The sequence below is a fragment of the Dermacentor variabilis genome, chromosome 6 (genome assembly GCF_050947875.1).
Source record: "Dermacentor variabilis isolate Ectoservices chromosome 6, ASM5094787v1, whole genome shotgun sequence".
Lineage (NCBI taxonomy): Eukaryota > Metazoa > Arthropoda > Arachnida > Ixodida > Ixodidae > Dermacentor > Dermacentor variabilis.
This window is the reverse complement of record NC_134573.1, coordinates 53459073-53475580: the sequence shown is the minus strand read 5'-3', so window position 1 is coordinate 53475580 and position 16508 is coordinate 53459073. Positions and strand designations below refer to the sequence as shown.

The window sequence follows — 16508 nt, the reverse complement described above, 5'->3', positions numbered from 1 at the left end:
TAACAATGGTAGGTCGATGGGAGATTTCATGCCGTATGTAGTGGCATCTCTATTATAGTAAAATAGGATAATGAGAACGGAATTTTTTCCATCACTTATAGTACATATTTTACGTTTCTTATGGAACTGGTTCCAGACTGATGCGGTGTATATTGCAGTTTTTGATTGAGTGGTGATATATCAAGGAAGCGTTTTATATTTAAGGGTGCATGCGAAAGGTTCATTCGACGGTAACCAAGAGCTTTGCTAGCATTGTTAGCTAAACAGTTAATTGAAGTCTACAAGTAAGGTCGGTCTAACTTGGAACAACTTGGTATTTGTAAGAATGTAGTATTTGCAAGCGGACGCTATCAAGGTAATAACTTCGCAATTCATAAGTGCATCTGATTAAGCGCACAGGCTTACATTTATCAATGTTTAGTTCCATTCACAAACATCTGCACCATTTGCCAGATTGCCAGATTGAAGATACCTTATGTTACCACTGCGGCATATTCCGCAACATACTGCAATACTGCACAGTTGTCAACAAATAAGTGTCTTTAAAATGAAGCACAATTTAATGGCTCTTTAATATATATTGATAACAAAAAGTGTGGACAAAGTACAGTACCATATAAACATAACTGATTAAGTAGAAATAAATGATTCACCTTCTCAAGAGCGTTCGAAGAATCCAGGGGGATACAATCGACTAAGGAACCCTATTCAATGATGTTTAATTGCTGCTTGAATATCATGAGCTGCGTTTCACACGAATTGGTGTTGTGGAAGCTGTATAGCGAATGTGTAAAAAAACAAGAAGCCTCGTTTCGCGAACTAAACAGGTATTTCGTGATAGCGCGCATTTTTTTCTCTTCTGCTGCGATTGTTTATTTTAGAGTGAATCTGTTTATGGACAGGTTTCCTTGCAATTTTGTCCTGCGCTAGCAGAGACATGGGCTGATCCTGAATATTGTGCAATACTGGGCCGACCCACGGCGGAGTTGAAGCATACTTTAACCCCACCCCGCCAAATTCCAAAAGTAAGTGCAATATATTAGGTGCAAATACAACCCGTATCACATAATAAACTGCGAAGAACAAATACTACACTTTGACCCACGTTGACCATTTCTGCGTTCGCGCCCCCACTCTTTGTCGGCATTCGAAGCGCTTGCATTTGCATATCTAATTTTCTTTCCTTTCGCACTCCCGTGGAGACGGTTCCGCCGAAAGGTCACGCTTGTCTAGTTTCTTCCGGCGCCCCGGGATGGCGGCCGCGTCCTCCACGTGAATCTATACAAAGGTCACGCTAATTGAGGTCGTACCTTTGTTCAAAATTTTTTGTCCCCTCCGTGTCGTGCGCTAAACGGTTTCTTTAGCTTTAGCTCACGATTTAGCTCATGATTTTTTGTCATGCACATACCCTAAAGGTCCTTTTCCGGCATTGCGCAGGGGATGAGGGGGGGTCAATCATTACCATCCGCCTCATTCTTCGATGGTCGGTACCAATGCTCGCACAATAAAGATGCAAAAAATTTTCATGCGCGTAATGTCACCTTCGTAGAACGGCCAACATTCTTTCCTGCTCTCCTTTGCAGTCGCACATAACTTGAATACAAGTAAGTGTGGGGAATTGTGAGCCAGGTGCTTGAGTATGTGGACAACCTTTTTCGACGTTAACTATCTGTTAGTCTACATTGCGCCTTTATTGCAAAGGCGGAACGGCAATATAAAAACAGACAAATTCGTCATGTATAACTGTATAATATTAGATAGTGGCCTTCTTTCCCGCTCGTGTATAACCATGACAGGATAATACCTTGACAACTAAATTCAAGTACTGCATATGTCATACCCAAAGGTGTTCCTGGCCCGGTGGCCAGTAAATGTGACGTAATATTGTGAGCTGCTTCGCAACGCACGAGGACACAGAGACAGTTTGCACAATTCTTTTGTCGTGCCTTTTGCCTCAGGATACAAAACCTACTTGTTCATGTGTCCCTCTCAATATTTATGTACAAATTTTCTTCATTTGCAGCTGCTGCGCTGGCATATGGTATTGTGGATAGTGGTAGTATTGCGGAGAAAAAAATTCATGGGGAAACAATTGGTTCTTATCAGGGTATTGAAATGAAGCGAAGGCACCCACGAATCAGCGTTGTTCCGCATGGCTGCTGTAATAAGGGGATGTGAAAGCTTGTGATGTAGGATTCGATGGCAGAACACATCTGACTCCCAACCCTAATTCGCGTCTTTGTCGGCCAGCAGTGCTGCATGGAAGTTTTCTGAGGCAGCATAATGTGCAGTGAAACACCAGCACAACAGCCACAATACAAGAATTCAGAGACTAATTATGTTTTGCATTCCTTATTTACTATGTGAACAGCCATGGACGGGTCTGCATTTGTTGGTGTCTCTCTGCAGCCTTTAGCACACATGGGAAACAAATGTGAAAATTACGGGCCAGTGATCCACCCTGTAAATAAAATACCATTGTCGCGACGACACGACAAAATGACCTTTATTTTCAGCCACGAGTACCAGAAGAAAAATTAAACTAGTCCCCTCGTTTTCGAAGCCTCTCGTGAAAACAGGAATAACCTAGTGTGTCACCAGAAAGCGAGCCAGGTCTGCGGGTTAGTCTGCGTGATGGCACGCACTGCGTCGGCCGAGAACACCCGTCGAAGCATGGCTGGCACCACGTTAAGTAAGATGTGGGAGTATCCATGGCCGCCATACCTCATCTGGAAAAAAAGTGTTGAAGATCGTTAGGACAAGCTTTGCAAAAAACCCAGTGGTCGATTTCATGGAAGACAATGTTTAGATAACGGGATTATCGGCGTCACAAAGTTATTGCCCTGAAGAAACGTTGACTCCAGCGATATCCCATGCTCAAGAACCGTTTCTTATCTAAAGCGCTTATCTTCTTTTGAACCTTCGTTGCATATGCAATAAAATGTTTCTGGCGATCACACGGTCGTTAACAGAAAGCAATAATGGAGTTGAATATAAAATTAAAAATTTGGTATTGTTACCGGAGGTCTGGAAAACCGTTTGAGCCCGCGTATTTTCCGCAAGATAAAAACAGCAGCTATTGAACCATCCAAGCTCCGTATTAGCGCAGATTTTGTTTTTTTAAATAAAGAGCATATAAATTCAGAGGTCGTCCTTTAGAGTGTGCGAGCCTCAAGATAAACTAACACTATATGAAAATGCTGCGTCCGCAGGTGTTTCTTTCGCAGACGACCCGTCGCTGTTGCATTCTTCATTACTGTTGCGCAGTTGTCACATGATTGATCTAATAAATGCTCGGTGGAAGGATAGACAGGCATCTCAACGGTGCCGGCTGTTTGCATAGCGGGCATAGTACAATTGTGCTCGTGTTTCGTTTGTCTGCCGGCAGGAGTGCTTCAGTGTTTTATTAGAATGCGAAGATTTTTCTCCAGCTGTCGGTTTGGATTTCTCTGTTATCCTTCAAGCCATTGGGTTCCGGGATAGCAGGTGGAAAACAAACTTTCCCGCAATAAAGGTTAGTAAGAGGCGATTGGAGATTTTATGGAAGAGAAAGAGGGAGAACACAAACAACGAAGGCGTACAAAAACAAAGTTCCCAATAATGGTTCTGGAACTTCGATGTTGGGACTTCTTTCTGTGCATCTTATTTAGACAAGATAGCTAGGGCGTTAGCCAAAATGCGACGAGCTTGGTGGTGCAGCCGCCTGCCCCATTACAAAGGGAACGCTTGTAGCCTCCTTCCATCTATCCACATCACATTGTGTCGTCGGCTACCAGTGCGAGGGCCACAGCTCACGTATTTTGCGACGAAGGCCCTTACAACGAGCCATGCTACTTTTCTGCAAGAGGACTAACTCTTGCCTATTCCTTATTTACTGTTGTCGATGCTTTTGCTAAGAAAAATTGAGAAAACTATAGGTACCCGCTACCCAACTACCTCTTGGATCTTGATTTCCTGTCCAGTCATCCCGCATCGTACGTGTTAGTCGGCGGTTTGCAAAGTTTTTGCAATTCTGTGTCCAGTTGAGCTGGTTTTGTGTGTCAGATAAAATTTGCTGCACCGTCGTGTTCATTGCTCGTCAGCGTAAAGACAGTGACAGAGATGGACTACAGGGTCGATGCCGCGCGTACATATGTGTTTGAATGTACAAGACGCTTAGTTTGTGAGTAATAAAAAAATTAAATTATGGGGCTTTATGTGACAAAATGACCTTCTGATTATGAGGCACGCCTTAGTGGAGGAATTTAGACCACCTCGGTACTTTAACGTGCACATAAATGTAAGCACACGGGGGTTTTCGAATTTCGCCGCCATCGAAATGCGGCCGCGGTGGCCAGGATTCAATCTCGCAACTTCGTTCTCAGCTGCCCAACACCACACACATTGAGCAACCATGGCGGCTCAATTTGTGAGTATAACACAGCTGAGCAGTATTCTTGTTCGTTTCTTTGCACATTGTTCTTATCACAAACTATTGCCGTTGCGTTATTATAACTACCGTGTGTGCCATGCAGATATTAATAGTTGTCCCGTTGGCAGCGGTCGCAATGCTGTGTACTTGTTTTTCTTTAATTTTTAGACAGTCGGGCACATATTTTTCGTCCAAGCGCGCAGCGTTAGCATGCAGCAGACAAAGTGTAAATTACTCGGTGTCTATAAAAAAAAGTAGACCACAGTAACTTGCTCAATTTATGAATAACCTACGGGGTTACTATGCATGTTAGCCACCCACGCATTGCGCTGCACCGTACTAGCTGTGATCCTTCGTTTTTCTTGCAGAACATCAACGCAGCAGTTCATATCAGATACCTCAAGTGCCTGCACTTGGGACAAAATGTGCAAACAATTTTAGTATATCCCTGGTGTACAGCTATAGTGACCATGCAGCCTGCTACTTAAGCGTGGCAGAATTTTTCCCAGTAAAAAAATGAACTTGCCCTCCCGAGCCTGCGAAATTTGATGTCCTGTGAAGCTGTTGAAAACAACCCCTACAACTGCAGATGGGGGTATGCAATGCTTTATTGCTTTAGAGTAATGGTAGGGTAATGGTAATGGTAATGGTAGAGTAATGGTAGGGTAGGACAAGGGCTGTAATCGTAACTTTGGCAGCGCGCTGCCGCTTGTCGTGCTGCTGTTTCTTTGTCTGTTTACTGCTTCTCAAGCTGTTCCTCGAGAGTCCTAACTATGCGTTGCCTATCTATAACGTTGCTGCAACAACAATGAAATCAGTTGTTAAGCTGGTTATATTGCATGCGAAAGGCAAGTAACGTCACTGCCCACGTCACAAGCTGCCGTCGCCGCGGCAGCTTGCGCAACATTAATCATTACTGGGAAACGTATGCGAAGAGTTCTACGAGCTTCGAATTGTTATAGTAGCACTCTATAATCAATTATGTGGTACGAGTGCTGGTTTTGTGCTTGTTATTTATTGAAATGAATGTTGTTATTTATGTTGTATTCATGATCTCAAAGCATGTGTGCACTTTGCTCTTGACTTTGTAGAGCGTTTGAAGCCTACTTCTTCTCATCCGGAGGACGGCCTACTATCGCACTACCTCTGCAGTTAAGAAAACTAACAAATTCACATTCAAGATGAACAGAATTGATTACCGCGGTTATTTGTAGGTAATATAAAGATATTGTTGGCAATTTACCGCATTCAAATACACACTCCTGTTGATCGCGCCATAGAGTTCCATGCTGTGACTCTGCAAAATTTTGCACCTTTTTGCTACACCCTTAGCGAGAGAGGAGGAAACTACGAGCACAGAAAAAATCAATTCGCCAGTGTAGTTTAGACACTTGATATTTCTTCCGCTGTGTTTCAATGCAACCTAAGTCATAATGTTTTGCTATACGCACTAGGCGAAGCAAATGAGAGGAAAAAAATACAGCAGGACACAATAGTGCTCACACACTGTGTCCTCGCAATATTTTTCCCCTCATTTTACTTATTGCCATGACCGTCACTGCGGCTCAGCCATTCCATCTCGCCCAAATCACCACTCTGGTATGCCACCTCATACTTGAGAGCTAAATCACATCTTCTGAATGAGTTTGGCAACACAAGTATGGTGGAGAGAACAAGATAAAAACTCAAGTACGCACCTACTGTGACACTAAATTTCTTTAACACTTTTCTGTCGCTGACGTACACTCAAAAGTGGAACATGTTATTTTCTTGTTGCGAGACTAGTTTATGGAGTCATTGTGTACACTGTGTAGGTTGCACCTTTCATCTTGCGATATTAGTAAATTTATTGGAAGGAGCTTTAGGGTCTTGCTAATTCTGATATGGCGTCCTTTAAATAGAATGATCGATACTATATTGGTATGCGCTACATTACATATCACAAATTCAATGACCTTATGTGCCACTTCTGCTTTGGTGTAATGAAACAAACCTATATATTAGTAAGCGCTCAACGCAAGATCTCATTAATGGCACACGACAGCACTGTCCCTAGGCTATGCAGACACCATCAATTATTATCCTTCAACCTAATATTTATTATGAAAAAAAAACACTATACCTTATATCGCTAAAAAAACGAAGGAATTTCAAGCATCAAAAGAAAACTGGGGACGCACAATCTCATATTGTTGAGTTGCTACCTTCATGCGAAGACAACAAGTTTAAACATTCACTCATATGTTTGAACAGTATCTCCTTAACACTGAAAAAAAGAAACTTGTTTTTCTGATGCATTAATCTGTAAGCTTGGTATATTAGGCGCCTCTGATCTCCGGCTTTGCCTCATTCTCACAGCTGAATTGCCGAAAAGAAATGCTGGTGATTTGCGTGAATATAATACTATTCGTTCTGGATGGGTGTATTTTGGCTCAAGATACATTTACTTGCTTTATTTAATTAGGCATTTTGGCAATTAAATTCATGCAGGACAACAATAATACGGTTCGAGCATCAGCTGTAGTTAATGCTTAACTTTCACGAGATAGCACGAATAATGCCAGAGCTTTATAAGACATTCTAACTTCTGTACATTGGCCACTTCAAGCAAGATCAGAGCCACCTAATGTGTATGCTGCAGGTAAAAGTAGCTTTCAATGTCTATTTAATGTCCGAGGTTGTTGATGAGATTGCCAGCGGTCATTGTTCCATAAAACAAATGTTCGTCTGTCGGAAGACGCCTAAGACATTTACAGGAAATTTTTCAATATTGCAACACAAACATACGACATGGCATGCTGATCGTCGTCTATTACTATCATAAATGTTGCGCAATTGTCTTAGCACATCGCCGAGGCGCAACAGGTAGCGGCTTGCAAAATGCGAAAGTTTGTAGAATGTTGCCAACCTTAATAGGGAGCTTTAGCTCGGGCCCAACTACAAGGCGACCTATTCAAATTCATGTAAAACGAAAAAATGCCTTTTTGAGGTAAACCACTGATTTTAATAAAATACGTTTCATTTGAGAGATAAAGTTAAATTATAGTGACTGCTGGAAAGGCAATTTCGATTTAGGGCCTCAATTTCGTTAAAAGAATGTTCAAACATTCAGAAGGTCGAAAAATAGAGGAGCAAAGTTCACAAATTAATGGCTTTGCATCAAGAACAGATATCACGCTTCTGTAAGCGACACCCATTCGATCATTCAAAGCGGAGAAATTCGATCTGTCAATTTAAATCTTGCGGGAACTTGTTGCGTTGTGTACTATGGTTCTGAAAAAGCTGTATTTCCATTTGACTGTTTTTTATAGACTAATGTGTAACATATCACATTTGTTCGCTTAAGATGTACTATCAAATGCAATTCACAGAATTGTGAAACCGTGTTTGCTTCTAGAGAAACAGAGTTGTAAACTTGATAGTTTTGTTTGCTAAGAAACTTGAATTTTTGCCCATTTTTATACAAATACTGATAACCTAAAATAAAAAGCTCGAGACAAACAGCCACTAGAAATTAAGATGTTGTTTTAAATGCAACAAACCTCCTCAAATCTTGTGCAGTGGTTACCGAGAGAAACGAATTCTCCTTGTACATGTATTTATATAGGAGCAGCCGAGCTAAAGAATCCTCTTAAAAAAAGATGTCGGTTGTAAACGACTGTTTGTTAAAGGGAAAATCAGACATCGACCAGGTCGTAGCAATTGCTACAAAGGAAGCCCATACGGGTTCGTTGAAAGAGAAGCCTCAGAGTTGAAGAAAAATTCGTCCTGGTCCTCAACTCGAACCCACCGCCTTTCCGGGGCAGCCGCTCTAACATCTGACCTAACCAGGCGGCTAGCAGATGGCAGGGCGAAGTTGAATTTGTTGACAACACACGAAGCAAAGGCAAGTGTTTGACGTTGTAGTTCTGCGGAAACCCGCAAGGTGTAGCCTTGTGCATGTAGCCTTTTCAGATTTACTTTAGTTTCACTTTCTTACTTTCACTTTCTTTTATTTCACTTTCTTTGCTTTTCTTTAGGTTCAACTTCAGTTTCTTGTGTATACGAATTCGTAATTGAGAGAAGAAACTTCTGCCAGCTTGTCCTCTTTCCCTGTCGTCGCGTCGTTCTTCCCTGTGATTTAACCGGCTTAAACTCTATTAGATTTTTCTCTCTCTCTCTATCTGCTGTAGTACTTTCCCGTAGTTTGTACAAGCTTTAGTTTGTCTCTTCCGAATCCCTCTAGAATTATCATTGCCCCAGGGGCCTGTCTTTTGGATGAGGTGCCTCTTGTTTGGAGAATGAACTTTTCAGAAGTGTCAAAGATAAAATCGGTCTAGTATGAAACAGCATGATCTATAGTAAAATTATTTATAAATTCCGTGTTATGTGGGTGGATTCACTAAAACGTTCCCAGTTAGCTGAGGCCAGTTTCTAGCGAGGGAAATGTGGATGCAAGTCATGTTTGGGAAGGAAGTTCAGCGTTACGGGGAAGTGATCACTTCCGAATGGGTGTTTAATTACATACCCTTCTAGACTGGGAAAAATGGAAACGGAGCCGATCACCAGGTCTATTGATGAGTACGAGTTATGATGTGCGTTATAATATGTTGCTTCTTTCTTATTAACGAAGCACGCACCGGAGGTTAAAATATAATTTTCAAAGAGTCCACCTCTCGAGCCGCATCGTGAGTCTACCCACAACATGTTGTGAGCGTTAAAATCTCCCACGAGTATATAAGGCTCGGGAAGCTGGTCAATGAGATAATAAAATACTCTTTTCGAGATGATGCATTGGCGGTATATAAATGGTACATACAGTGACAAACTTATAAACAAAATGGCCCGAAGTGACACTGCCTCAAGGGGTGCCTGAAGAGCGACGCGTCGGCAAGCAACCGCCTTGTCGGCTACTATTGCTACACCGCAAGAGGCATGTGCCTTGTCACGGTCTTTTCGGAAGATGGGGTAGTTCCGAAGAAAAATTGTGTTGGCAGGTTTGAGATGTGTCTCTTGTACGCACAGCAACTCGAGGTTGTGTTCGTGTATTAGTTGTCTAATGTCGTCAAGGGTTTGAAGAAGACCTCTACCGTTCCATTCTAGTATTTGTGTCTCCACTATAGTAAGTGTGTTGGATGCTGTTTGTTTAAGAGATAAGGATTACCTCACGGGCCCTCTCGAGGCCCGTGACGGGAATTTTGTCTTTTTTCGAGGAGTGGAAAGATGCTCGCCGCACCTTAGGTGCTGGTGGCGCCGTCTTGCTCGTCGTTGTGTCCATCGCCTCTTGCGAGACGCTGGAAAGACGCCCTCCCAGCGCTTTCTTTGACGTGAAGGCCTCGGCACGTTGGACGAGACCTTTGAGGCCACCTGTACAGAGGTAGATGGCCCTGTCTGCTGGTTTGCTGTAGCAGCGCTGGCTGCAGCCGCCGGGAGGGTGTGGATGGCGTCTCTGCCGCCTCACCGGGTGTGGGTCGGACAGCCGCCGGACGCTGTTATGGCGCTACCCCCTGACGCGTTACTTCGGCAAAGCTTCTCCTAGGCAGGTAAGACTCCCGCCTCCGTACCTCCTTGAACGATATATTTTCTTTCACTTGGATTATGACAATTTCTTTTTCTTTTTTCCAAGATAGGCACGACCATGAGTACGCGGCGTGCTCTCCATCACAGTTTACACAATGCAGAGTTCTCGCAAGCTTCGGAAGTGTGTTCATGGGCACTGCACTTCGCACATGTTTGGTGGCGTCGGCAGCTCTGCGAGCTGTGGCCAAAGCGCTATCATTTGAAGCGTCTCAGGGGATTTGACACATGTGGTCTAACACGGAGCTTGATGTACCCGGCCTCTACAGACTCGGGCTGAGTACTTGAGCCGAATGTGAGTATTAGGTGTTTGGTCGCAATTGCTTTACCTTCCCGCCTCAGCCTAATTCTCTTGACTTTCTGCCACTGACAACATTCTGCTCACTGAAGCCGTCCAGGAGCTCATCCTATGTCACCTGCAGCAAATCATCATCCGAGACAATGCCGTGGGTGGTTTTTAGAGTAGGGTGTGGAGTTACTGTCACGGGAACATCCCCAAATCACACTGCACTGGGTAATTTTTATGTTGTTTCTAATCATGTAGTTCTAAGAAGAGATCACCACATGCCATCCTTCATGCCTTGTAGCCTGGACCAAGGACATCAGTTAAAGACTTTGAAAGTAGAAATGAGGAGATTGCGCGTACTTGTTTATCTGATTTTTTCGCACTGAAGGACGTGAAATCGTGGAAGTTCGGTCTTTGACGTCCAAAGAACTGGAATACATCTTCGGTGCGCCCTCTTTTCGTAGAGCGATCTGGGAGGGGAGGGAAAGAGCTTACCGTAGAACATTGTAATTTTCGGCAATAACGCCAGCCACCCGCCGTGGAGCCCTACAACGGCACGCTACAGGGACTTTAAAACCAGTTCCTGCAAACGCCAGCTGTACGTAATTGCTATAACCAAATATGAAAAAACCTAGGTTGGCTATTCACAGAAGGTTAATCCTTGCTGCCTGCAAAAATTAGAAGGGGAAGCTAGGAGAAGACAGGAAAGATGAAAAGTCAGAGAAAGACGAATGCTGGAGGGAGAGAGAGACAAGAAAGGCAACTACCGATTTCCCCCGGGTGGGTCAGTCTGGGGGTGCCGTCTACGCGAAGCAGATGCCAAAGAGTTGGGTTGCCTCAGCAGGGGTCCCTAAAGGTACAAGCACCCGGTATCGGCTAAACCCCCAGGATTCCCCTTCCCCGGACTCGGCTAAGCCGCGCACGGCTACATGCGGGAGGGTCGAACCCTCGTGTGCTCGGGTACGTGGTGCCGCAACATACCATAGGCCTGCTACCGCAGACGCCTCTGCGGGGTTTCAAAAACGACGTTACCTTGGTTCTTTCAAACTAAGCGGCACTCACATATTTCTACATTTAACAGAAGTTACATGGGGCAACCTATATATATTCACGGGGCCGAATATCGCGTAGACGTCTTGATGTTTCCATCAGATGTGCATAAAATAGAGGGGAGCTGCAGCGCACAACAATGCAACTTTTGTTTCTGCGTGGCCCATCTGTCTGCTAACACACCGTAAGTAGTTGTAAATAAAATTTTTCTCGCAAAATATTTGGTGGATGTATCGTAATCTGATAGTACGCTTACCAGCGCAAACCCACGTGACTATTTCTACTCGGAACGAACCGTGCCCTTTATCTTTACCTCTCGCTCTTTGCTCTAGGCGTGTCTTTATAAGCAAGTGCAATAAAGGACGCAAGCAGTTTTTCGCCCTTCACCATGCCGTCCTGGTCCATACTTGGCACACGCCCATAACGCACGGAACGTTACATGGTGTCAGAAGTGGCCGCCGAGTGCAACACTTTCCAGCGGGAGCAGGACCTCCGGCGCACCCAGGAACCGACATGGATGTACTGAAGCCGCCGGGAGCACTACTCATGACAGGTGATATGGGCAAGAATTGGCAACGATTTAAGCAGATGCTGGAGCTCTACTTCACGGTAACAAAGCCGCATGACAAACCCCTGATCAACGCAACAAAGACAGCAGTACTACTGAGCTTAGCAGGGGAGGACGCATTAGAAGTTTTCAACAACTTCTCCTTCAGCAAAGGTGAAAGCAAAGAAGACTACGAGACCGTCGTCGGCAAGTTTGAAGTATACTGGGCTGCTCAAACAAACGAAGTGTACGAGCGATATCTGTTCCAGAAGCGGATGCAGACAGCAGGGGAGAGTTTTGAATAGTTCGCACGAGACGTCAGGATGCAAGCCCGATCGTGCAATTTTGGTGAGCTAACAGAATCCATGATTCGCGAGCAAATTGTGATTGGCATTAACAATGACAGCCTCCGGGCTAAACTCCTGCAAGACAAGAAGCTCACGCTGACTAAAGCCGAAAAAATATGCAAGGCATCAGGGGCAGCTGCTTTGCAATGCGAAGCATGGGCAGACAAAGAAAACCAAGTAGATCCAGGCAATGTCGCTCGAAGCTCAACCAAGCGTCCAAAAACGTTCAAATGCTCACGTTGTGACAGAAAACATAGGCCACGTGGCTGCCCAGCTTATGGCAAAACTTGCAGAATCTGGAACGCAAGGAATCATTTTGCTGTTTACTGCAGAAGAGCGGCGCCCGTAGATGTGCTCCAGGATGACGGTGATGACAGCGACTTCGAAATTTTGGATGTGTGTACCAGTAACATACGGAATAAACGTGATTGGATGGTGATAGCGAGCCTTGGCGGCGACGAACTCAAATTCAAAGTCGACGCGGGATCTGAAGCTAACGTCATACCGTATTCAGCTTACAAGAAGCTGCGGCCAATGCCGCCTGTCAAAAGCAGCAACACCACTTTGCGGTCATATGATGGCGCCATCATCAAACACCTAGGTGTCATCAGCCAAGAAGTAGTCACTGGTGACAGACGCCAGCATTTGGACTTCTTCGTTTCCAAGAAAGGAAGGCAGGCACTGCTCGGGCTCAAGGCAAGTGAATTGCTCGGGCTAGTTACCAGGACAGTCGCGCAGTGGCAGCAAGCAACTCCGAACAAGTAATGCAGGAATTCGGCGAGCTATTCGAAGGTACTGGCTGCGTACAGCGACAATACAAGATGGTCCTGTCTGCAGATGCTGTCCCAGTGGTTCAAGCCGCCCGACGAGTTCCTTTGGCCCTAAAGGAACCACTTCGCAACGAGCTGAAGCGGATGGAGCAAGCGGGCATCGTGACAAAGGTCAACGAACCGACTGAATGGGTAAGCCCATTGGTAATAGTCAAGAAAAAAAGATGGAAAGTTGAGGGTTTGCATGGATCCCAGGATAATCAACGCTAGCATAAAACGGGAGCATTACGAAATGCCAAGAAGTGAGGACATAGAGGCGAAACTGGCCGGTGCAAATGTGTTCAGTCGACTTGACGCGAAGGCTGGTTTTCATAAAATTCCTCTCGATGAAGAAACTTCAAGAATCTGCACTTTCGCAACTCCTTCCGGAAGGTATAGGTTCTTGCGGATGCCCTTTAGAATAGCGTCAGCGTCAGAAGTATTTCAAATGACTCTGAGCGAAATATTCGATTCCTTACCGGGCGTTCATGTGTATGTAGATGACATTTTGATTTGGGGAATCTCGCAAGAACAACATGACCATCGGTTGAGATCAGTACTCGAAGCTGCTAGGCAAGCTGGTCTTAAGCTAAACGCACGGAAGTGCAAGGTTGGTGTTCACGAAATCGAATTCCGGGTGATATTATCTCAAAAAACGGCATAAAGCCCAACCAATGACTGATCGAGTGCTTTAAACAGATGCCCATTCCGGCCGACAAACAAGGAGTGCAGCGTCTTCTGGGTGTAGCCAATTATTTTTCCAAGTACCTTCCCTCCTTGTCGCAGAGGACGTCTTCTTTGCGGAGCCTAATCAAGCATGATGCAGTATTCGCATGGACACCAACCCACACCCATGAATGGCACAGTATCTGCGACAGCCTTGGCCAGCAGCCACTGCTAGCTATCTTTGACCCTCGGAAAGAAGCGAAAGTGAGGTCTGATGCATCAATGAATGGTTTGGGTTCAGCTCTAATGCAGCGTCACGGAATTGAATGGCATCCTGTAGCGTACGCATCAAGGGTGCTGACTGACGCGGAACAGCGTTATTCACAGATAGAAAAGGAAGCATTATCCGTGACTTTCGGCTGCCAGAAATGTCGTTACTTCATCTATGGTTGACAGATTGTCTTGCAAACTGATCATCGGCCGTTGATAGCTATAGCTCAAAAAGCAATAGCTGATATGCCGCCTAGACTACAAAGGTTTTTTATGCGTCTCCTCAAATATGACTATGTTCTTCGATATGTTCCGAAAAAGAAGTCATCTTGGCAGACATGCCCTCCCGAGCCACAGCCGTGATGCCGGATCAGGACGATGCGAACGCTGATGCGAATGTGGAAATCCATGCTGTAAGTGCAGTTACAGCCCTTGTCAGCGACGCTACGTTGAAGGGGCTCAACGAAGAGACTGATAAGAATCCCTATTTACGCGCCGTAATTGAAGCCGTTCGCAATGGTGAAAAAGTTGGAGAGCTTAAACCATTCACAGGCGAGCTGTCAATTGTGAAAGGTATTCTACTGACAGGTACAAAAGTGGTTGTGCCTGTGTCCATGAGAGGCGAGATGATTGCACGAGTGCATGAAGGCCACATGGGCCTTAATAAATGTAAAGCAAGGGCAAGAAGATTCATTTTTTTGGCCAAACATTAACGCAGATATCACAGAAATGATCCAGAGGTGCGCTGTGTGCAAACACTATGCATATAATCAATCCACCGAACCACTCATCATTAAACCTACACCGCATTACCCATGGTATAGGGTCGGTGTCGACTATTTGAATACGGTGGAAGGTCGTATCTTTCAGTGTATGACGCTCTTTCTAACTTTGCAGAATTGGAGGAGTTGCGTGACACATCAGCAACAACCGTCATCGACAAGCTGGGGGCCATATTTGCGAGATATGGTGTTCCGTAAGAGGTGTGTACAGACAAAGGACCTCAGTTCAGAAGCAGAGACTTCTGCAGGTTTGCAAGCAAGTATGACTTCAGACATGTCACCTCAAGCCCGGAGTTCCCAAGGTCCAACAGACTTGCAGAGAAAGGCGTGCAGATGGCTAAAAGAATTTTGAAAAAACGAAAGAAGCAATGGAAAACTTCTGGCTGGCGATACTTAGCTACAGGTCAACCCCCCTTAGAAGATGGACGATCACCCGGAGAACTACTCCAAGGAAGGCGATTAAGATCGACTCTTCCTGATTTCAGCAACCAGCAGAGAACGCAAGTGTGGAACCATGTTCAAAGGGAATATTCGATACGGGTTTTATCACCACTGGAAAAGGGAGAGACTGATAGGCCGAAGAAAAAGTTTGGTCCCGGAAAGCGAAATTGGTTAAGCAGGTTTATCCAAGATCGTACGAAGTGTTGATCTTGTCACACTCTGATCTCTGTCACACTAAAATATTGTTGCCCCTAACGTTATATTCATTCTTCTACGCATTCCGAATGCCTTCGTTTATCCGGCTTAGCTCTTATGATCCGCTTCATGTGCTCGCACTTCGTAAGTGCAGTTATCCCTGGCCCTCTCAGCGTACATTTGAACAGTACCTTGAGTGCTGTAGTGTTGGCTGATGCTGGAAATAAGTAAAGCTTCCGGTTATGAATCTCAAATTCTCCTTCGAAGTCTAGCATTATTTAAGCTTCCTGCATTTGTCTAGCATTCGTGAGGCAGATATCTAGAAGACAGCTTTAAACTTCCATCATTTGCAACCTGAGAGGAAAGCCAGACACGTGCTGCTCTCGCTTCCAACACAAGTAAATGAAAGAGAATGAATTGCTTTTCTTTCAATAAGATAGCTTGTCTCCGGACACTCACCCTTGTGAATACCGTACTCGCTATCCCTTCTCCTTCGAGCGACATTACCGTACCAACTCTTAGGTAAGTACGTTTTCTGCTTAACTGTAAAACAATTATTGCAGCATGTTGAGAAGAAATTTCGAATTATTCGCAGTGCACTCTTTCACAACGATAAATAAAGCAAATGCTCAAAAGATAAATGACAATTATTGTTTCGGGTAAATATAAGCCAGAAAATGCATAACCATTTATTTATAAACGTTTCCCACGAAAAGCCAGTTAAAGAGTTGATAAGCATTTATTCTTTGGGGCAGCATAAGCACCGTAGCTAGGAGCGCTTAGGTTCGCCAAGCATTTATGTTTTTTATCCTTCCGCAGAAAAGTTGATTCTCGGAGATAAGACTTCCGTTCGTTGCCTGCAGGGCTTCATCCCAGCAGAGGAATGAGAAGATAAGGACGGCGTGCAAAGACTGTCTGTCACTGTATAAACTTCTTACACAAAAATGGCTTGCGGTAATTGATGCTGACTGGGAGAAGTTCAATGCACAAGTCTCGGTATTTCTTTTGGCTGCTTTTGTTCATTACTCCAAAAAACGTACACTACAAGGAAACGAGAGACAGAGCGAATGAAGACCTATAAGTTGGAGTTAAGCTGCGGAAGACAGTACTAACAAATCTGAAAGTGACTTGCGCCTCCATGTAAGTTT

The 16508-nt window shown here is 44.6% G+C and overlaps 1 pseudogene; it reads right to left on the bottom strand.

The window, feature by feature from the left end:
* Nucleotides 1-932: 932 nt before the first annotated feature.
* Nucleotides 933-1114, bottom strand: LOC142586441 (U2 spliceosomal RNA; annotated as a pseudogene).
* Nucleotides 1115-16508: the final 15394 nt, after the last annotated feature.